General features: G+C 42.2%; 1 protein-coding gene across 2 annotated transcripts in view; it reads left to right on the top strand.

Annotated features, from left to right (window-relative positions):
• APOO (apolipoprotein O) overlaps positions 1-2,579 on the top strand; it is a 94,149-nt gene extending 91,570 nt beyond the window's left edge. For both annotated transcript variants that reach the window (XM_063450096.1, XM_063450095.1), the window contains exon 9: positions 2,369-2,579. The gene's annotated coding sequence lies outside the window, so the exon portion shown is untranslated. The remainder of the gene's footprint in view (positions 1-2,368) is intronic.
• Positions 2,580-22,912: the final 20,333 nt, after the last annotated feature.

The following is a 22,912-nucleotide window of genomic DNA, read 5'->3' as shown; positions in this document are numbered from 1 at the left end:
CCTATCACAGTGCCCATAGCTTGTATGAATTGGTATGGCAAGAAGGAAGTGTCATCGTAACCATATTTCCAGAGGTAGCTGGACTGTGAAAGGCCAATGACCCTCATTCAGAGTTAAATTTCGTGAAAATGGTTTAAGACTTAAACGATGTGATTCCAGGCACTATAACCAATTAAGGCCTTTATTTAATATTTTTGGATAAACTTTATATAAAATTATATATATTTAAAATATCAAATAATCTATAAATATATCCATATACCAAAAATATTAAAATATTTTTCAAAATATGAAAATATGAATCATATGAATCATTTGAAAATATTATCCAAAAATATTAAATTGGGGCTTAAATGATTATAGTGCCTATAGTCACTATAGTCACTATAGCAATTTCACCTCTTTGAATTGATTATAGTGCCTGGAGTCCCCACTTCCATTTATTGTTAAACCATTTTAGAGCAGTTTATCACTAAGGGTCCCTGCCCATGCACACTCCGGCCCCTTCTAGAGGTGTGGCTAATGCAGAAATGATACACTTCCTTGTACTCATACCCCTTCATACAGTAAGTTGGAGCTCTGATAGGCTAACAACACCCAGCTGACACTATTCAACCAATCACAGCTGCCCATTGCTGCATAGGATAATACTTCCTCAGTCAAAGCTTCCAGAGGGGATTCACTGCTGGGTTCTCTCATTTATCATAAAAACATCAATAAGCTGTTTAATGTTGAATGAAATTATAGCAACAGGGACCCTGAGATTGACAAACATATTAAACCGAACACTGTACCACATCTTATGTCTGTGTTCAAGGTTTATAATTGCAGTTCCTGACATTGATGGGAGGTGGCTTAAAAGAACAGCAATATCCTGTTTTACCCATCTATGTTGTAGCTTATCTGCCATAGGATAAAACAGAGAAAAGAAATGAACAAATTAGAATGATTGATTCTCAATGAACATTCTGGGCATTCATCTAAAAACATTTAAAAAACCATTGAGAATATACAATGAATCAGTGGTGGGGAGGGGATATTATGGTTTAAGAACAACATGTGAAGTAAGTGCAAAGGTTTATTTAAAATATCTAAAAATACTTGCCGAATGTTTTAGTCTAACCACAACTTATAAATATTAACTTGCTGTTCTGTACTTAGACATGAACTTTCTTCATGACCTGTGACTCATGAGAATATGTCTGGGTTCTGCACAGTGATGGCTAGTTTAGTTTCTCCATTTACATAAACCCAACAGAAATAAAAAGCAAGTCCTAACTTAGAATATATACAAAAGATACTCCATGCAATTTTTAGGGTATGTTTGTTATAAAAATTGTATAATTTATTTATTGCTGCATTGCTCTCAAAGTGCCTAGAGAGAATTTTTTAGACTTCTTAGTTATGTTGCCTTAAAGAGACACTATAGTCACCAGAACAACTACAGCTTAATGTAGTTGTTCTGGTGGGTATAGTCACTCCCTGCAGGCTTTTTAATGTAAACACTTTCCTTTCAGAGTACACAATGTGCAGCACAGACATTCAACATGGAGACACTGTATTTTCGTCATAGAGATGCATTCATTCAATGCATCTCTATGAGGAGGTACTGATTGGCCAGGCCAGCATTTGGACCCACCCCATCCCACCTCCTTGCCAGTTTCAGCCAATCCAATGCTTTCCCCATGGGAAAGCATTGGTTTGGCTGAAATCATCAAATATGATGATGTCAGCCAAGGAGGCGGATCGGGGCAGGAAATAAGGTAAGTTTTTTTTTTTTTATTACCTTTTAAGGGGGAAAGGGGGGACAAGCCACCTAAATGGTGGTTTTAACACTATAGGGTCAGGAATACATGGTTGTTTTCCTGACCCTATAGTATTCCTTTAACATGTTCTCAAAATATTGATGGCAAGGACACAAATCTGTATTTCTATCATACAGTATGTTTACAATGTTAAAGAATAGTTTTGGTAAGTGCTATATAGAGTGTCTAGTTATTTAAACGATTGACAAATCAGATTTTGCCATTCACAGGTTAATGACTGGAGTAATTAATAGTAGTGTTAACATTACGACACAATGCCATCAATAGATTGTGCTGAATAAGTTCATCACATAGTTTATAGAACATTAAAACATTAGAATGGTGCATCCCTGATGATTATTGAATGATCCTGGAATTTGAGTTCTTCAAGGAAGCCCACGGCATGTATTGAAACCTGAATTAAACGGTGGTAGTTAAATTTAACCCTTGTAGGCCCAGGGAAGGATAAAATAAATAAAAGTTTGCAGTATCTTGTATGGAGCATAGTTCAGCATTTTGAACAGTTGTATTTGTATTTATTTGTGTTTCTTTCCTTCCCAAAGGGTTACAAATGGTCTTCCAGCCTCAAAATCATTATTCAAACAACTTGTGATGCCTCTCAGGAACCCAAAACTTGCACTGATGCAAAGGCATTCTGTAACTATGTGAATAAACTGTATTTATCTGGCTCCTCTGATTATCCAAAGTAATTTTCTGTTCATCATCTACATATAGTATATATCCAATAAAACAAAAACACTTATTTTACTTGTACATTGCTTCGCAAATTATTCATAAAAGTGTCTGCTTCAAATATCTTAAATTGTTGGAGCAACTGGAATGTTACCCAGCTTGATACAATGTGATGAATACTGTGTATGCTCATTATACCTGGCTTAAGATGTAAACAACGGCAGGTTCTCTGTGCTCGGCCAATTACTTGCATTGTTTACATAGCTGGATTTAGCGTTGCCTAGCGACTGGCTTTGCTTGCTCCAGTCTGTTCAATTCTTTATAATATGTAAAGGCTATTTCTCAGTACTGGCTAAAGCCATCATTGGGTACTAATGAAGCTCTTAAACATTTCTGTAAACAGATCGTGCATATATTGGGACTAGGAGATTAATATACAACACATGGCATGATGAAATATGGTTAATGCTCGATAGAGAAATCAGAGAGACCGTTTACTCTTAGTTACACTCAGATGGGATATTTAACAGTCACATTCCGAACACCAATTTAGCAGCTTTTTCTGTCTCTAAACGGTTCCCCATTTTGGAGGGTACAATGCAGAAAGACAAGGATACATCTTCTCCAGCTGATGACACCATATCAGTTGGCAGCTTTTCAACTTTCTTTTAGTGCAGCTTTTATAGAATTAAACCCATTGCACCATTCAATGTCGGACATGCTTTCTGCACCACTTTTATTGAACATTCACCCTTTAAAAGGGTTTGCTCCAGCTGTGAATTTAACAACATTTGGAAGAAATGAGTGTGTAATGTGAAGCACCCATTCCCTCCTCATTTTATTTACGGTGCATGATGCTCGTGACTGCATCATTCATTTAGAATTCACTCCACTTTCCAGATTAAACTGCTTCCAAAAAGGTTTCTCTTTCTGCACTTGGACAGTAGTTAAGCAGGTAGATAGGTGGGGCACTAAGGACAAGACAGAGAGAGGGCAGCTGACCCTTAGTGAATCTGCATTGCAATTAAAAAGTATTCAGACCCCTTCATTTTTTTCACGTTTGTTATGTTACAACCTTATGCTACAATTGTTTAAATTATTATTTTGTTCACATCCAACTACACTCGACATCCCATAATGACAAAGCAAAATCAGATTTTTTATTTTTTTTTAATTAGCATACGTATTGAAAAGAATAAACTGAAATATCGCATTGACATAAGTATTAGTCCGTCTGTGGCAAATTCAATTGACTGGACATGATTTGGACAGGCACTCCCCTGCCTGTATAAGGTCTCACAGCTATAAATGCATATCAGAGCAGAAATCAAGCCATGAAAGTGACCACAGAGCTCAGAGACAATATTGTTTCGAGACACAGATCTGGAATAGACTGCAAAACATTTGGCTGCATTGAATGTACCCAAGAGAAAAGTGGTCTCCATAATTTATAAATGGAAGTTTGGAACCAACGGCTTCATAGCAGGGATTCTATTACTTAAATCCTCTGTGTATACTTACCGCCTGATTGTTTATTGCTATTCATGAGCTTCTGAGAACTTTTTTGTATGTTCATGTGTTTTTATTTTCTTGTCGTAATATATAGCACATAATTGGCACAATTTAACCTGATACCATTGGCTCAGGTTAAATGTTTTAAAATATACCGCCCACACCACCACCTCCAAGTTCCTCTGAAAGGATACTATGTGGGCTGGGTTTCTATATCATAGGTGTATTGGGCTATACATAGTCAGTCTAAGACCCAGTTAAGCAGGTAGGTCCCCTTGCCATGACAAATGTTTTGTTTTTATAAATTCTGCATATCTACAGTAGCATTATTTATTCTGTGTGTTTTTACCAACCCTGATTGTGGGGACTTGTGTAGCTCTTCAGCAGTAGTGTGTGTTTCATTTACCTTCATCCAAGGTTCAATATATAATCTAGGTAAGGCTGATCTTTATAATCCCAGCCAGAAATGTCCTGCTAAATACTCAACACTAGACAATACAATCTAAGCACATTTTCATATAAGAATTGGGTGCTACTACCACGCAAGCCTTCTCTTACTCCAAAATAGATTTAATTCAAATGTGTGCAACATTGTTGGGAAGTAATGCTCATTTGAGATTCATAAATGGACCACTTGACCTGTCCACAAAACACAAATCACAACTCTTTGACTCAACACTAGTTTGATTAAGTCAAGTTATGCCAATTCTTCCTATTGCTGTTACAGGGATACTATAGGCACCCAGACCACTTAATCTCAAAATCCCCATAGGAATCTCTTTTGCCACACTGTTACGATATTTGTTTTTACTGATCTTGCTTTTGCCGTGGAGGCAAGGCAATCCTGTCTGTTAATTAAGCACAACAAAAATCTTTTAATTTAAAAAAAATCCCCAACAGAAAGCATTGATTACATGCTTTCCTATAGGGAATCTCTAATGCACGTGCGCGTTCACTGCCCTCATCGGCGTGATGTCGCTTGAGGAGGAGACAGATCCAGCACTGTGGGATCTCTGTTCTGGAAAGAGAGAAGTATAAGAAGGCTTTTTAACCCTTTCAACACCGGAGGAGGGGGGAGCAATATAGCATTAGGAATACAGTTTTGTATTCCTAATGCTATAACTTTCCTTTAACGTGTGATCAGATAAACCGTTCAATTATATTCTTAATATTATACGTATTTTAGGAGTTGAAGCACCTGTTATACACAGTAAAATATAATATAGTTTTAATATTAATATATTCGATACAAGTAGAATGTTTTATCTTCCTATCCGGTACAATACCTTTAAAAACATTTTTTTCCTCTGGCAAGAAATTACCCCAAATCATCAGCGCTTGCAAAAACATGGAAATTTCCCAAAACACAGAATACAATGCAGGATGTGACGGTGAATCCTGATATATCCCCGCATCAATCAAGTTAGAGGTTTATTGTGTTTTTGTTTAGTTTATTGCATCAAACGACTGCCATTCTGCACTTTTTAACCTTTGCTCTAGAAGTACTGAGTCTTTATCATAGCACATGTTATTTCATACAGTCTGTATAGAAGTGTTAATGTTTTAATTGTAACGGGAACTAAACAAACTCATTTACATTTGAGACAGCACTTGGTCAGATCAGATCAGCTGTGTAAGAAATGTATTCACTAGACTTGGGCATTTCAGAACTTTTCGTTTCGTACGAATGTATTCGTACGAAAAATAAAGTAGTTTAGTCAGAACCGAAATTCGTCAATTCTTTCATTCGTTTTCGTACGATATTCGTTAGTATTTTCGTTTCGGATAAACTCGTTCGTTCATTCGGCTTGTTCATTTAATTGAACCAAATGAATTCATTCATATTCATAACACTATGTTCCCTAATCCCTAAATACCGAATAGCTTCAACCGAACTCAGTAAAACCATTCGTTTCAAATGTTGAACATTTCTCTAACAACATGGCATTGAATGCTGTATTTCGTAATTTCGTTTAATTTACGCCTAAAACTCCCGAATGTTCAAATGTACGAACGCTGCCATTCGCATGAAAATGAATTGGCTCTATTAGTAAACTACCGAACACCACTTACTATAGTCATTCGCATGGCGAATGACATTGCAAATGCAATGCATTGCTTTGCTTTTGCTTAGTTTTTCTTTTCAACGTGTATTTTATTGAGATTTTCAGTAGGGGGGTACAGAAGGGAAGAAGGAGGAAAAAAGGGGAACATACATTTCTCTAACAACATGGCATTGAATGCTGTAGTGTATTTCGTAATTTCGTTTAATTTACGCCTAAAACTCCCGAATGTTCAAATGTACGAACGCTGCCATTCGCATGAAAATGAATTGGCTCTATTAGTAAACTACCGAACCCCACTTACTATAGTCATTCGCATGGCGAATGACATTGCAAATGCAATGCATTGCTTTGCTTTTGCTTAGTTTTTTTTTTCAACTTGTATTTTATCTAGATTTTCAGTAGGGGGGTACAGAAGGGAAGAAGGAGGAAAAAAGGGGAACATACATCAAATATATAATCCAGTACAGCATATACATCCAGTGTGATTGCGCAAGGAAACATATTCACAAAAACATAAGTTTACGGCTTTAGGTTCACAAGATCCTACCCTGTCAACTTTGTAATGGTTACAGATTATAGATTAGTTACACAACATGAGTGACTGACTACATATATATACCATGGAGGACACCATAGACATTTAGATGATCAGAGGATTATGTGGTTAGGTGGTGAGATGGGTGGACGAAGATTAGTAAAATTTTTGGAAGCGTTATGCGTTCAGGAAATAGAGACCGGTAACGGCCGGGGATGATATTCTGGTGTTTGCCGTCATCAACACTACGGCATATACTGAGTTAAGTTACTGAATTAAGCTCTACTAACTCTGTGTCGTTGGTTATATTATATTCTTTCAATATTGATTGTTAATGATTGTTAATAACCTGCATCAGTAATGCTTCATTGCTTAGCATAGGGATACCTACATCTTACTGTGTCAATAGGTCATCTAGTTCAACTATAGGGGTGTACTGTCTAGTGTCTAGGTTTTTTTTGGCTTCAGACATGAGTCATGCTTCCCTGACAGGTGGTACTGGCAACACAGTATCATTTTAGCAGAGAGTGGGAAAGTAGGAGCCAATTAAATGGGCTTTTACATACTGCCAGACAAAACTGTAAAAAATAAAAGTATCAACTTCAATGCAAAATCTATCCAGATTTTCTATAGGCCAGCCATTCAGCCATTTTGGAGCTCAGCCAGCCCACTACCCTGTGTCAGCCATTTTAGTCATTTTTATTGGGACCTTGCCAGAAGTGGTCATGTCCTCCTCCAGCTCCTCTAGTGATTCAGCTATGGATATAGTGGAGGGGGGCATTGGCCCTTCTGGCCAAGATCAAGGAGAAGCAAGTGGGAGAAGCAAGAAGAAGCAGAGAGAGCCAAGGATTTTAAAAGTAGCATGTCCTGGGAGGAAGAGTAAATATGCTCACAGCTTTGGTGCAGAGGAGAATAAAGTACTGGTAAACAAGCTTTGCCAGTACTACCAATGTATATTTGGGGGAGCAGCCAAAAATACTTCTAGAGCAAGAAAAAACAAAATGTGGAGGAAGATTGCGGCAGCGGTGAACACTGTTGGAGGGAACAACCGCACTGAATACGTGGTGAAGAAACGGTAAGTGCACTTATATTCCTAAAAAATAATTTTCTTTGTGCCATGTTTTTTAAAACTTTTTTTTTCCTCCATGTGCTTTTGCTACACCCCCACCCCCACCAGTGGCAGCTATGCTTTTAAGTCTTTTAAAAGTGAGGGTTGGGTCACTTAAGCACATAGAGGGAAAAAAACATGAAAATGTTAGTACTCAGTCAGTGCAGGGATAATGGGAATGGTAGTACTTAGTCAGTGCAGGGATAATGGGAATGGTAGTACTTAAGTCAGTGCAGGGATAATGAGAATGACAGCACACAAAGTACTACCATTCTCATTATCCCTGCACTGACAGTCAGACTCAGCATACATCAAACATAAACCCTTCCAAAAATCAGCCAAATCCCCCCAGTGGATCAAAAGTTAGCTGGAAGTCCTTTATGACCGACCGCAAGCACAATTTCCTGCCCAAAACAGTTCCATAGATTTGGGCTGTGCGGTCGGTCAATTTCATGCGAAAAAACGACTAAGTCCCATTTCGAACGGGACTTAGTCTCTGGAGCTGCAAGTTCCGTATGGGAGAAGGTAAGGGTCAGCGGTGTTCGGCAGAATGTGTAGCCGATTTTAGTTCCACAGAATCTTTAGCATACACCGCTGACCGCATTTGAGGAAACCAAGATGGCCGCCGCCACGTGCAATTAACCTGCAGTAACCTCACAGCCTGGGAGGTAAATTGCCTGCACACTTTAACTTCTGGGTGGTCTGCCTGTGTAATACTTGGTTCAGTAAGCCATATTTACTGAACCAAGTGGGAGAAAGCCAGGGGCAAGTTATTTTACAGGTCTGGGGACATAGTCTTAAAGGGACATTGTTCAGCAAAGTCACAATATGTCCCCCAGACGGTTCTTAAAGGGCCATACACACCCAATAAAAGTCCATAAGTTTTCAGGGGCACAATCTTCCAGGGGCCATAGTCATGAGGAAGGAGGCTGGCAAATAGGCTTCTACACAATCCAGGGAAGCAGGGCAATTTATCATTTAAAGGGCCAGTTACAAATAGCAATTTGTAACAGTATGACTTAGTGCAGGGATAATGAGAATGACAGCACACAAAGTACTAACATTCTCATTATCCCTGCACTGACTGAGTACTACCATCGTCAATATCCCTGCACTGACTGAGTACTACCATCCTCATTATCCCTGCACTGACAGTCAGTGCAGGAATAAATGAGAATGACAGAACGCAGTCAGTGCAGGGATAATGAGAATGACAGCACACAAAGTACTACCATTCTCATTATCTGACTGTCAGTGCAGGGATAATGAAAATGGTAGTACTCACTCAGTCAGTGCAGGGATAATGGGAATGGTAGTACTTAGTCAGTGCAGGGATAATGAGAATTACAGCACACAAAGTACTACCATTCTCATTATCCCTGCACTGACTGCGTTCTGTCATTCTCATTTATTCCTGCACTGACTGTCAGTGCAGGGATAATGAGGATGGTAGTACTCAGTCAGTGCAGGGATAATGAGGATGGTAGTACTCAGTCAGTGCAGGGATAATGAGAATGGTAGTACTCAGTCAGTGTAGGGATAATGAGAATGGTAGTACTCAGTCAGTGTAGGGATAATGAGAATGGTAGTACTTTGTGTGCTGCCATTCTCATTATCCCTGCACTGACTAAGTACTACCATTCCCATTATCCCTGCACTGACTGAGTACTACCATTTTCATTATCCATGCACTGACTGTCAGTGCAGGGATAATGAGAATGATAGTACTTTGTGTTCCTTCATTCTCATTATCCATGCACTGACTGTCAGTGCAGGGATAATGAGAATGGTAGTACTTTGTGTGCTGTCATTCTCATTATCCCTGCACTGACTTAAGTACTACCATTCTCATTATCCCTGCACTGACTGCGTTCTGTCATTCTCATTTATTCCTGCACTGACTGTCAGTGCAGGGATAATGAGGATGGTAGTACTTAGTCAGTGCAGGGATAATGAGGATGGTAGTACTTAGTCAGTGCAGGGATAATGAGAATGGTAGTACTGACAGTCAGTGCAGGGATAATGAAAATGGTAGTACTCACTCAGTCAGTGCAGGGATAATGGGAATGGTAGTACTTAGTCAGTGCAGGGATAATGGGAATGGTAGTACTTAAGTCAGTGCAGGGATAATGAGAATGACAGCACACAAAGTACTACCATTCTCATTATCCCTGCACTGACAGTCAGACTCAGCATACATCAAACATAAACACTTCCAAAAATCAGCCAAATCCCCCCAGTGGATCAAAAGTTAGCTGGAAGTCCTTTATGACCGACCGCAAGCACAATTTCCTGCCCAAAACAGTTCCATAGATTTGGGCTGTGCGGTCGGTCAATTTCATGCGAAAAAACGACTAAGTCCCATTTCGAACGGGACTTAGTCTCTGGAGCTGCAAGTTCAGTATGGGAGAAGGTAAGGGTCAGCGGTGTTCGGCAAAATGTGTAGCCGATTTCAGTTCCACAGAATCTTTAGCATACACCGCTGACCGCATTCGAGGAAACCAAGATGGCCGCCGCCACGTGCAATTAACCTGCAGTAACCTCACAGCCTGGGAGGTAAATTGCCTGCACACTTTAGCTTCTGGGTGGTCTGCCTGTGTAATACTTGGTTCAGTAAGCCATATTTACTGAACCAAGTGGGGGAAAGCCAGGGGCAAGTTATTTTACAGGTCTGGGGACATAGTCTTAAAGGGACATTGTTCAGCAAAGTCACAATATGTCCCCCAGACGGTTCTTAAAGGGCCATACACACCCAATAAAAGTCCATAAGTTTTCAGGGGCACAATCTTCCAGGGGCCATAGTCATGAGGAAGGAGGCTGGCAAATAGGCTTCTACACAATCCAGGGAAGCAGGGCAATTTATCATTTAAAGGGCCAGTTACAAATAGCAATTTGTAACAGTATGACTTAGTGCAGGGATAATGAGAATGACAGCACACAAAGTACTAACATTCTCATTATCCCTGCACTGACAGTCAGTGCAGGGATAATGAAAATGGTAGTACTCACTCAGTCAGTGCAGGGATAATGGGAATGGTAGTACTTAGTCAGTGCAGGGATAATGAGAATTACAGCACACAAAGTACTACCATTCTCATTATCCCTGCACTGACTGCGTTCTGTCATTCTCATTTATTCCTGCACTGACTGTCAGTGCAGGGATAATGAGGATGGTAGTACTCAGTCAGTGCAGGGATAATGAGGATGGTAGTACTCAGTCAGTGCAGGGATAATGAGAATGGTAGTACTCAGTCAGTGTAGGGATAATGAGAATGGTAGTACTCAGTCAGTGTAGGGATAATGAGAATGGTAGTACTTTGTGTGCTGCCATTCTCATTATCCCTGCACTGACTAAGTACTACCATTCCCATTATCCCTGCACTGACTGCGTTCTGTCATTCTCATTTATTCCTGCACTGACTGTCAGTGCAGGGATAATGAGGATGGTAGTACTTAGTCAGTGCAGGGATAATGAGGATGGTAGTACTGACAGTCAGTGCAGGGATAATGAAAATGGTAGTACTCACTCAGTCAGTGCAGGGATAATGGGAATGGTAGTACTTAGTCAGTGCAGGGATAATGGGAATGGTAGTACTTAGTCAGTGCAGGGATAATGGGAATGGTAGTACTTAGTCAGTGCAGGGATAATGAGAATTGCAGCACACAAAGTACTAACATTCTCATTATCCCTGCACTGACTAAGTACTACCATTATCATTATCCCTGCACTGACCAAGTACTACCATTCTCATTATCCCTGCACTGACAGTCAGTGCATGGATAATGAAAATGGTAGTACTCAGTCAGTGCAGGGATAATGAGAATGACAGCACACAAAGTACTACCATTCAGATATAGCAATCGGATGGGTGTACTGTGCATGCGCGCGACACATCCATCAGACATCCACAAGAGGTGGAGTTAACCCCTAAAGATAATTATTGCAGTTGCAATAATTGGGACACTGAACCCAGACCACTTCAATGTGCAGAATTGTTCTGGGTGCCTATAGTATCCCTTTAAACATGTCGGTATACATATATATAGAAACATATTAAAGTAATTAATCAATCACACATGTCATTGCAGTTACTACGACATCAGGCGGATGGTGAAGAGGAAGGTGAAGGCAGCAGCCGCCTCCAGGAAGACAGGAGGTGGTTCACAAGACAAAGAACCGAACCTGCTGCCCTATGAAGAGGAGCTCCTGCAGTTCCTGGGAAGAGACAACATCCTTGGGATTGAGGGGACAACTGGCACTGAAACATCTGAAGGTATGTTGTTAAAGGACCACTATAGTGCCAATAAAAGAAACTCGTTTTCCTGGCACTATAGGGTAATTAGGTCCCCCCCACTCTCGTGGTGCCCTTCCCACTTCAGCCACTTACCTTTCTCCAGCACCGGGCTCCCTCGGCGCTGGGGAACACTCCTCTCTCTGCCGACGTCAGCTCCGAATGCGCAGCAAGAGCCGTGCACGCATTCAAACCGCCCACAGGAAAGCATTACTCAATGCTATCCTATGGACTTCCAGCATCTTCTCACTGTAATTTTCACAGTGAGAATCGCAGAAACGCCTCTAGTGGCTGTCAGTGAGACAGGCACTAGAGGCTGGATTAACCCTCAGTGAAACAGCAGTTTCTCTAGAACTGCTATGTTTTCAGCTGCAGGCTTTAAACTAGAGGGACCTGGCATCCAGACCACTTCATTGAGCTGAAGTGGTCTGGGTGCCTATAGTGCTCCTTTAAATTCATATTTGTCAGTCAAAATGTACATATATCAGTTTTCTTGTGTTAACCCTCCAATTTGTGTTTTCTATGCCATCAGTGCAAGCCCCTCAATCCCCTGAAGAGGCACCAGGAACTGCAGGAGATGTGGTCTCCATGGAGAGCAGGGCAGCAGGTTCACCTCCTGTCTCCCTGGAAATGCGCCTGGCTTCACTTTCCTCTGGTAAGTATTTGCATAGCATTGTAAGATGAATGTTATATATGTGTGTGTGTGTGCGTGCATTTAAACATACACACACACGTATGATTTTACTGTATATGAAGTTAATTTATCACATACATGTATTTCAGACCATCCGCAACTTGTCGATGTTCCTTCACCACGTATGAGTGTGGTTTCCCTCCAACAGCCGGCCACTGGTGTCCAGGAACAGGGATCCACTGCTGAGCGTAAGTAAAAAATGCTTTAACTGTACACATTTTCTTTACATGCATACTAGTTTATGTAACAATCAGGGCCGGGTCGACCGCTAGGCAAACTAGCCGTCTACCTAGGGCGCACTGGCCAGGGGGCTCAATGTCTGGGTGACCAGCAGGGGTGGGGGGGCGCACATCGCTCCTCTCCTTCTGTTAACTTTATGTACTGTGGCTGAGTGTACCACGTGGATGATCTTCTGTACCATCTACTTGGCCTCTCAACGCATTTCTTTGTGCCCACCTCCCTTTCCTTCTAATCTCACTACATGTATCGTGTCCGAGTGTCCCCAGGTAGAGAATCTCCTGTTTCTTTTGCATGACAGGAAGCTGATTGTTGCACTCAACTTCCTGTCATGCAGAAGAAACAGGAGATTCTCTACCTGGGGACGCTCGGACACGATACATGTAGTGAGATTCGAAGGAAAGGGAGGTGGGCACAAAGAAATGCGTTGAGAGGCCACAAATAGACTGAAAAAGGGCTAGGGGGGACAAAGATGCATAACTATACATAGACATAATATTAAATTAATAGCATGACTGCATATATCTTATTTCCAAGTTTAAATAATATTGTTGTACAGATAATAGTAAGCATTGCAACATATGACACATGCTAACAATGTTCTTTCTCTGTTTTCCCTTATAGGTTCTGATGGTACTCTCCCCCTGCAAGAGGAGGGTACCATTACCCTAACAGCAGTGGATCCTGATTCAGAGACATCAGTGGCCGAAGAACAGTTGCCGCAACTTCCTCCAACGATGGCTGCGCTGTATGCGACGAGCCCGGCTCGTCAAGCTGAACCGGACACGTCCATACAGCAGGATAGGGAATATCTGCGAGAACTTTTGCAGAATGTGGTAACCGAGGTACGCTCCATGTCAAGCATTTTGAATGAGGGCGTTAGGCAATTTACATCAGCAATGGTTTGCTTGCAGCAAAATGGTCAGCGCTTCATGGAAATGAGGGAGGAAGAGTGCATTTTAATGCGCGCGCAAGCTGCCCATAATTTGGGCATAACCCTTGCTGATGTAGATAGCCTAGTTCGTGAACAACGTGCGCAGGGTCTTCCCAGAAGGGATGATGATGATGAATAGATATCTGCGGGAATAATGCACTCAGATGTTTATTTCTCATTATCATCCACAATGTGAACACAACTGACGCTGTTCATTATAGGTTGTTATATTCTCAATTTTCTCCTGGTTTTCCCTATCCTTCCCCTGAATATACATTGGTTATTCTCCTCTGCACTATATCCTCCCAGGACTGCTCCTAACAACCTGGGCTTTCTCTGCTTCGTTGCTTCTCCCACTTGCTTTTCTAATAAAAAAAAATATTAGATTACAACTTCTGACTCCTCTTTTCTTTAATGGTGTGTGTGTGTGGGTGTGTATATATATATATATATATATATATATATACATATACATATACATATACATATACATTACATATACACACACACAAACAAACTTGAACGAAAAATATACCGTATTTATCGGCATATAACACGCACTTTTTCTCCCTGAATATAGGTGGGAAATGATGTGTGCGTGTTATACGCCGATATACCATATTTACTTACCTGTCTTGAAGCGCGGGCCGGTGTTCAGCGCGCAACGCGGTACTGGAACTTCAATTTCAGGTTCCAGTTTCCGGCGGGACTTAAAGGAAGTGTGCACATTACAATACATACAATAAACAATACACAAGATCCAGCGCACTCTCCTATCCACTAAACAGGAACTTCAATGTTGACAGATTTTATTAGTTTGTAAAAGTTTTTTTTAAAAACACCTAATCTAGGCAAATAAAAATAATGGTGGTTTAGTTACATTATATGATCATACATTGCATAAGCCTGCCACAACGTCAATGTACCCCATCTTTGGCAGGTCCTACTCTAACAGTCTAATGTCTGCTCTAATGAGATTAACAAACTAACTTGGGAAAAAATTCCATCTGAGACTCCCTGCAGTACAAGGCTAAATAGGGACATGAGATGAGGCACCTGTAACAGGGAGGGGTGCAAAACCAAGGAGTTGGCTAGACTCCCAAATATATATATATATATATATGAAACATGGGGGACGGTTGCACTCACCTGAACATGCTTAAATGGAGTGCTGCTGGGGGCCATATTATACAATAAACAATACACAAGATCCAGCGCACTCTCCTATCTACTAAACAGCAACTTCAATGTTGACAGATTTTATTAGTTTTTAAAAGTTTTTTTAAAAACACCTAATCTAGGCAAATAAAAATAATGGGGATTTAGTTACATTATATGATCATACATTGCATAAGCCTGCCACAACGTCAATGTACCCAATCTTTGGCAGGTCCTACTCTCACAGTCTAATGTCTGCTCTTATGAGATTAACCCATAGATATAAAATATTAATTGGGCCACAAATATCAATGTAAAAAATGTAATCATTGCCTCATCTCAAATTCCCAAGTCAGATCTTTCTCATCCCCCCTCCCCCTATCCAATACACTGCTGGCCCCCCTCCCCCTAATATACTGCTGTCACCCCCCTGCTCTAATATACTGCTGACCCCCCTCCCCTAATACATTGCTGACCCCCTTGTTCCCCTCCCCAATACATTACTGCCCCCCAATATATTACTGCCCTCCCTCCCCAATACATTACTGCCCCCTCCCCAATACATTACTGCACCCTCCCCAATACATTACTGCCCCTCCCCAAATACATAACTGCACCCTCCCCAATACATTACTGCCCCCTCCCCAATACATTACTGCCCCCCTCCCCAAATACATTACTGCCCCTCACCAAATACATTACTGCCCTCCCCAATACATTACTGCCCCCTTCCCCAAATACATTACTGCCCCCCCTCCCCAATACATTACTGCACCCTCCCCAATACATTACTCCCCTCCCCAATACATTACTGCCCCCTTCCCCAAATACATTACTGCCCCCCCTCCCCAATACATTACTGCCCCCTCCCCAATACATTACTGCCCCCTTCCCCAAATACATTACTGCCCCCCCCTCCCCAATACATTACTGCCCCCTCCCCAATACATTACTGCCCCCTCCCCAATACATTACTGCCCCCCCTCCCAAAATACATTACTCCCCTCCCCAATACATTACTGCCCCCCTCCCCAAATACATTACTCCCCTCCCCAATACATTACTGCCCCCTCCCCAATACATTACTGCCCCCTCCCCAATACATTACTGCCCCCCCTCCCAAAATACATTACTCCCCTCCCCAATACATTACTGCCCCCCTCCCCAAATACATTACTCCCCTCCCCAATACATTACTGCCCCCCTCCCCAAATACATTACTCCCCTCCCCAATACATTACTGCCCCCTTCCCCAAATACATTACTGCCCCCCCTCCCCAATACATTACTGCACCCTCCCCAATACATTACTGCACCCTCCCCAATACATTACTGCCCCTCCCCAAATACATAACTGCACCCTCCCCAATACATTACTGCCCCCCTCCCCAAATACATTACTCCCCTCCCCAATACATTACTGCCCCCCTCCCCAAATACATTACTCCCCTCCCCAATACATTACTGCCCCCTTCCCCAAATACATTACTGCCCCCCCTCCCCAATACATTACTGCACCCTCCCCAATACATTACTCCCCTCCCCAATACATTACTGCCCCCTTCCCCAAATACATTACTGCCCCCCCTCCCCAATACATAACTGCACCCTCCCCAATACATTACTGCCCCCCTCCCCAAATACATTACTCCCCTCCCCAATACATTACTGCCCCCTTCCCCAAATACATTACTGCCCCCCTCCCCAATACATTACTGTCCCCTCCACAATACATTACTGCCCCCCTCCCCAAAAACGTTGCTCCTAGCGCTCACCAAAGGACCATCAACACCGTAGACACCATGAGTACCGCTGACTTCATGAACCGCCGCTGCTGGGCTGGAATCACTCTGTCTGCTATCCACCCTGGACTTATGACCAGGTTCTAGTGGGTGAACCTCTTCCTTCTGTAGAGGGAAGCAGGATCAGGAACAAGAGCTCAGTAGCTAAGGGAGTACGCAGAGCATGCTGGGCTCGCATAGAGCAGTGGCTGGCAGGAGGGAGAACGTGGAGGGAGTCTGCTGGGCTCCTCTTTGCTGCCCCAACTACAGGCTACAGTTAAGAGGCAAGGAGGGGGAAATACTTTTTTTTTTTTAATTATACAAATTCTACATTAAAAAAAATAATCCCAGCAGCATTTGTCACACATCCAACACACACACACACACACACACACACACACACATCAAACAGACAAACAGCATCCACTACACAACAACACACATCATCCACTACACAACCACACACATCATCCACTACACAACCATACACATCATCCACTAAACAACCATACACATCATCCACTACACAACCATACACATCATCCACTACACAACCACACACATCATCCACTACACAACCATACACATCATCCACTACACAACCACACACATCATCCACTACACAACCATACACATCATCCACTACACAACCACACACATCATCCACTACACAACCACACACATCATCCACTACACAACCACACACACATCATCCACTACACAACCATACACATCATCCACTACACAACCATACACATCATCCACTACACAACCATATAACTAGAAAGAAATTTGAGAAACCCTAAGCTCAATTACAGTCAAAGTGTAGAGCAGGGTACCCCAATTTAGGCAGATTAAATTTAAGAAAGGCAATCTGCTCCATGAGATGAGGTGACATTTGTGAGCGCTGTGGATTCAGTATATTACCGGTTACCGAAAACACACGCTCACTTGGGACAGTGGTTGGCGGACATGAAAGCAGCTCCTGCGCAACCAATGAGAGTGCAGGCCACACACTCTTCTTCTCATCCCAATAGCTAAGAGGGTCGACATTATGGGGCAAAGGAGGTTCAGAGAGGTACGCTCTGACCATTTCTGAGGCAGTGCTCTCCTGTCTGCTGCTAGCACTCTCAGTGGGTCCAACTATATCCTCAAGCAACTCTTCCCAAAATGCAGCTGCTCCACTCAGTTGTGTGGTGGTGGTGGTAGTGCCACTGCTTCTGCAAGAAGTGGCCGACATCTCAGCCTCCTGCTGAACTACTCCCTCATACAGCATTCCCCTCTTTTGCTGCCAGTCACACACCCTCTGGATCAGTTTCTCCCTCCAATTTGTTAAGTTATTGGATCTGAGTGCAAGCTTTCCCTTAATCCTTGGATCACACAGGCAAGCTAGCATCAGTTCAGGAGAATTATCCAATCGCTCACGTAGGCGAACTTTAAGCTGATCCTTCAGCCTCCTGACCAGAGTTACTACATCAGGATGTAAAGGATCACCTTGAACAACCTCTTGGCGTTCAAGGAAGACACCCATCTTGCTCCCTAGATGGGTGAAAACAGGGATTACCTGTCCCAGATTGGCAGTGTTCAAGCTTAAATTTTCAGTGGCATCCCTGAAGGGTTTCAGGACTGCCACTAGCTGAGCAATCACTGTCCAATCGTCTCTACCTAGTGGAGAACCAATACCAATGTACTGGTCTGATGACAGACTATGGATTGCCCTCTGCTGCTCTAAAATCCTCTCCAGCATCTCTACAGTAGAGTTCCACCGTGTACTGACATCTTGTCGTAGACAGTGTGTGGGAAGACCTGCCTTCTCTTGTTCCTGCCTCAACAGTTGGCTAGCCTTCACACTGCGGTGGAAGTGCCCAGCAATCCTCCTGCACCTTTCAATCACACTGGAAACTCTGTTATTACCTTCTGGGATTGCTGACTTTACTACTAGATGGATAATGTGCGCTGCACAGCGCACACCAACAAGGTTGCCATCACGCAGAGCTTTCACCATATTTGTAGCTCCATCAGTAACCACAAAGCCCACTTCTACATTGGTGCCTGCCTCCGCTCCAACCCAAAGAGACACCATCCTCCTTACTGCCTGCAGAATGTTATCTGAAGTGTGTTTTTCATCCATCACTTCAGCATGGAGAAGGAAAGAGCGATAGCCCAGCTGATCAGATACACCTCCCTTTCTGCTAGACACTGCTGCTGAAGTTGCAGCAGCAGCTTCCTGAGACACACCAGGCTCCCACCAGTGTGCTGTCAGGGAAAGGAAGGCATGCTGGCCACTTGGTGCACTCCACAAATCTGTGGTAAAATGCACAGACTGACCAGCAGCCTTCGAAAGCTCCCTTTTAACTACTCCAACACAGGACCGGTAAAGTGAAGGGACTATCCTCCTGCTGAAAGTGGAGCGTGAGGGAAGATGATATTGTGGAGCCACAGCCTCCATCAACTGTTTGAAAGGCTGCCCTTCTATCATAGAAAATGAAGCACCCCCAACAGCAATTAACTGGCCAATAAGTCGCGTAATTTTATTGGCCTGCTGTTTAGACATAGCCCTGGAGTGGAATCCCCCAAATTGTTCCAGGGTGGGCTGGACGCATTGTGATGCTCCAACCAGTCTTGGTTGTTGGCTGGCAGCACCAGTAGCTCTTGGCTCTGCAACACCTCCCATGTCACTCCTAGCTGCCATGGTACTGGACACTGTAATAGTAGAAGCTATGCTGCCTGCCCTAGTACTTTCTGCCTCTTCCCTCAATAACACAGCCTTGTGATGGCTGCGAAGGTGATGGTTCATCCCTGCACTGGTGAGATGACCCAACACTCTCCCCCTGCTAACTTCCTTCCCACAAAGTTTGCACTTTGCAAAGCGCCCATCTCCAACACTTTCAAAGTGATCCCAAACTTTGCTGCGGCGCAAAACATTGGCACTTGCCCTTCGGGATTCTGCTGCTAATGGTGGTGTAATAATTGGTGGTGGGGGTGGTGGTGGTGGTGGTGGTGGTGGTGGTCTGCTAATGGTTGAAGTAGCAGGTGCTACTATTGGAGAAAGTGGAGAGGAAGGGGAAAAATGTGCACTTGTAGCAGGAGAAAAGGTTGGACTGCTCCCTGAAGAATTCTGACTTTCCTCTACTATCTCATCCTCATTCTCAGGCTCATAGTCAAGCTCTTCATCAGCCAGACTAAATGCAATTCCTGCAAGGTTGGGGGTAAGACTGATATCACCTCCAGGAATAATAGGACTAGGAGCACTGGGTAGCATTGGCAATGGCAACAACTCCTGTGCTGAGGTGCCGCTGTCAGTGGTAGAAGCAGGCGCAGCACTGGTGGTGGTGGAAGTGGTGGTCTTGAGAGGGGGATTAGGAAACAGCCTCCGTGTACAAGAAGGACGCTTCTTAGCAGCACGACTCACAGGCCTGCTTGTGGTATTGGAAGATGCTTGGGGAAAAACACGCTTCCTCTTACTTATTGGGCTACTCCTACTACCAGTTGTGTTTTTAGTATTAGTAGCCATAGTGCTCACCCTTAAAAGCCCTGCTGGTTTCCCTTTGCCATAGAAAAGACTTGCAATTCTGGGCCTTGCTGCACTGCTGCCTGCTATTGGTGCCACTGCCTTTCCTTGACCAGACTTTGGCCTCCTAGGTGGTGAGTCTGACATAGCAGCACTCCTTGACCGCTTAGGCTGACGCATAGGCTGCGTACTCAAACTACCACTACTTGTGGTGGTGGCGGTGGTATTGGTGGTGGTGGTGGCTGACTGACCCTCCCTCACTTTACTAGTGGATGAACGTTTAAGAGGATCCATTTAGAATTTTAAAATAGTAAGAAAAGAAAAGAAAAGAAGTTGAAGAAAAGAAAAGAAAGAGATAATGTAATGTATGTACTATGTGGTGTTTTTAAAATAACGTTTATATTTTTATTAAAAAGGATTATTTGAAGTTTGGTGCTATGCTAATATACAGATCAACACAGATAAAAAAAAAAAAAATAGAGACACTAGTACTGAGGCAGATTTCTTCACTCTAGTGCTTTCTGAGGAACTATACAAAACTGCACTGTCTGCCAACAACAAGTGCTCCCTGCTCGACTACTGCAAAAAACAGCGTATGAAAAAATTTACTAATATTAGAAAAATAAAATAATAAAAGGTTTACTACAGCTACCTTGAAGCTTAGGTTAGGACAGTCACACAGTCAATCAGAAACTAAAATGAACCAAATAAAAACAGCAACCAGTTAGCTTCACTGATTGCTGTTAAACAAACACACTAACTGAACTAATAAAAATCAGTTAATGAAAAAAGGAATTTCTTCACAACAGCAGTCAGAACAGTTAACTTCACTGCTGATGCTGATGTGAGCACAAAAAGAAAATGACACTAAAAGTGTGAAAAATGTAAAACAAAAATAGACTGTTTGATTGACTAGTGTGTTTTCTGTTCTAACAAAGCACAAAGAGACTGTACTACAACAAATATATAGTCTAAACTGAAGATAATTCTATCAACTTAATAAAATGTTTTAATTAAAACTGAAGCTAATTCTATTAACTGAATAAAAAAATATTACTTAACTTTTATACTGACTGCCTGCAAAATGACGCAGCACCTCTGTAAAATCAATTTAACAAAAATCCACTTTGCTGCTAAAAATAATTAACAGATAAACTAGATTTCTTTTCTTCTAGGCTAACAAGCTAGTCTACCCCTAGGGCAGAAGCCCTCAGGCCCACTACGCTAAAGTACTGGACTGATTCTACCTTTACTCTAAATCTAAATCAATTTAAGCTAATTAATTTTGATTAAATAAAAATAAACAGATTTAAAAAGATTTAAAAAGTAATACCTGGTTGCTGTAGGCAGTAAGCAAGCGGGGGGGAAGGCAGGCACTGGCAGTGCCAGCCAGGCACCGTGTGGCACACTGACAGCAGCACAGCTCTCAAAAAGCACTAAAATAAAATAAAAAATTCTCAGCAATAGACTCAAATTCAACAAGTGAGAACTGGTAGACACACCAAGACTCACTCACAGAAAATCTCTAAGACAAGCAATGAGGCTAACACAGCACAGAAGCACAGTGTGTCAACAACAAAACTCAGTCAAAGAAGGGCATAGAAAGATCCACTGCCTGCTTTTATACTGCTGTTTAGTTATTTTTTAAATCCACGATAAAGCACTCACCATTGGATAAGCCCCTACAGCATCATGTCAAAGGAGTGAGCTGATTAGATAAATGAAAATCAGCTCACTCCCATACCCCTCCTTTTTGATTCATACAAGAAGGCATCCGAATGAACTAATACACGAATTGAGGCAAATCAGTTCATTCATTAGTTCATTAGTTCATTCGTTTTTCTACCATCCCCATGTAAAGCAATGAAAAAGCACGAATGGTTTGTGCGTTCGGTAGTTTGAATTCGGTAGTATGCTCTCGTTCGGTAGTTTGCATTGCAATACATTACACAGAGGTGCTAAAATGTAAATTCACCCAGAGTATAATTCAAAATGCCGAATGAACGAACAAACGAAAGATTTTCGGCAAACGGCTATTCGTTTGTTCGTTCTTTAGTTTGTATAGCCTTTCGTAATTCGGTATTCGGAAGAATGACCGAAAATGCATATTTTCGTACGAAAATCCATTCGTACGAATACGAATGCCCAAGTCTAGTATTCACCATTACCAGATAGTAAACACATCATATATCTGTTTAATAAAACAGTTGGAGCCTCATAATACGCAAAACTACAGAGAATAGCAAAACTATGTATGAGAGGTTTCGTAAGGACATCCTGATGTTAAGATAAAATAAAAAGGTAAATGATTCAAGCTGTAATAATTTGAATGCTACTAATTGTGTCTAAGCTGTGGAAAACTACAGTAATGTGCAGTGCAATGTGTGACATTTCTTTACCAGGGAATGATCCAAGTAGACTTAAAGGATTACTCCAACCATCATGACCAGCCCACTGCAGTAATTATGATTGTAGGAGTTTCCTGGCACCATTCCCCCGTAACAGGGCAAACCATTTTACTATGGTATGCCATGTTACATGATGCTGCCAAGTGCTGGGTTTCCTCTGTAGGCAGGTTTACAACAT

This window comes from Pelobates fuscus, chromosome 1 (assembly GCF_036172605.1).
Source record: "Pelobates fuscus isolate aPelFus1 chromosome 1, aPelFus1.pri, whole genome shotgun sequence".
NCBI classification, from domain to species: Eukaryota; Metazoa; Chordata; class Amphibia; order Anura; family Pelobatidae; genus Pelobates; species Pelobates fuscus.
This window is presented reverse-complemented; position numbering and strand designations above follow the sequence as displayed.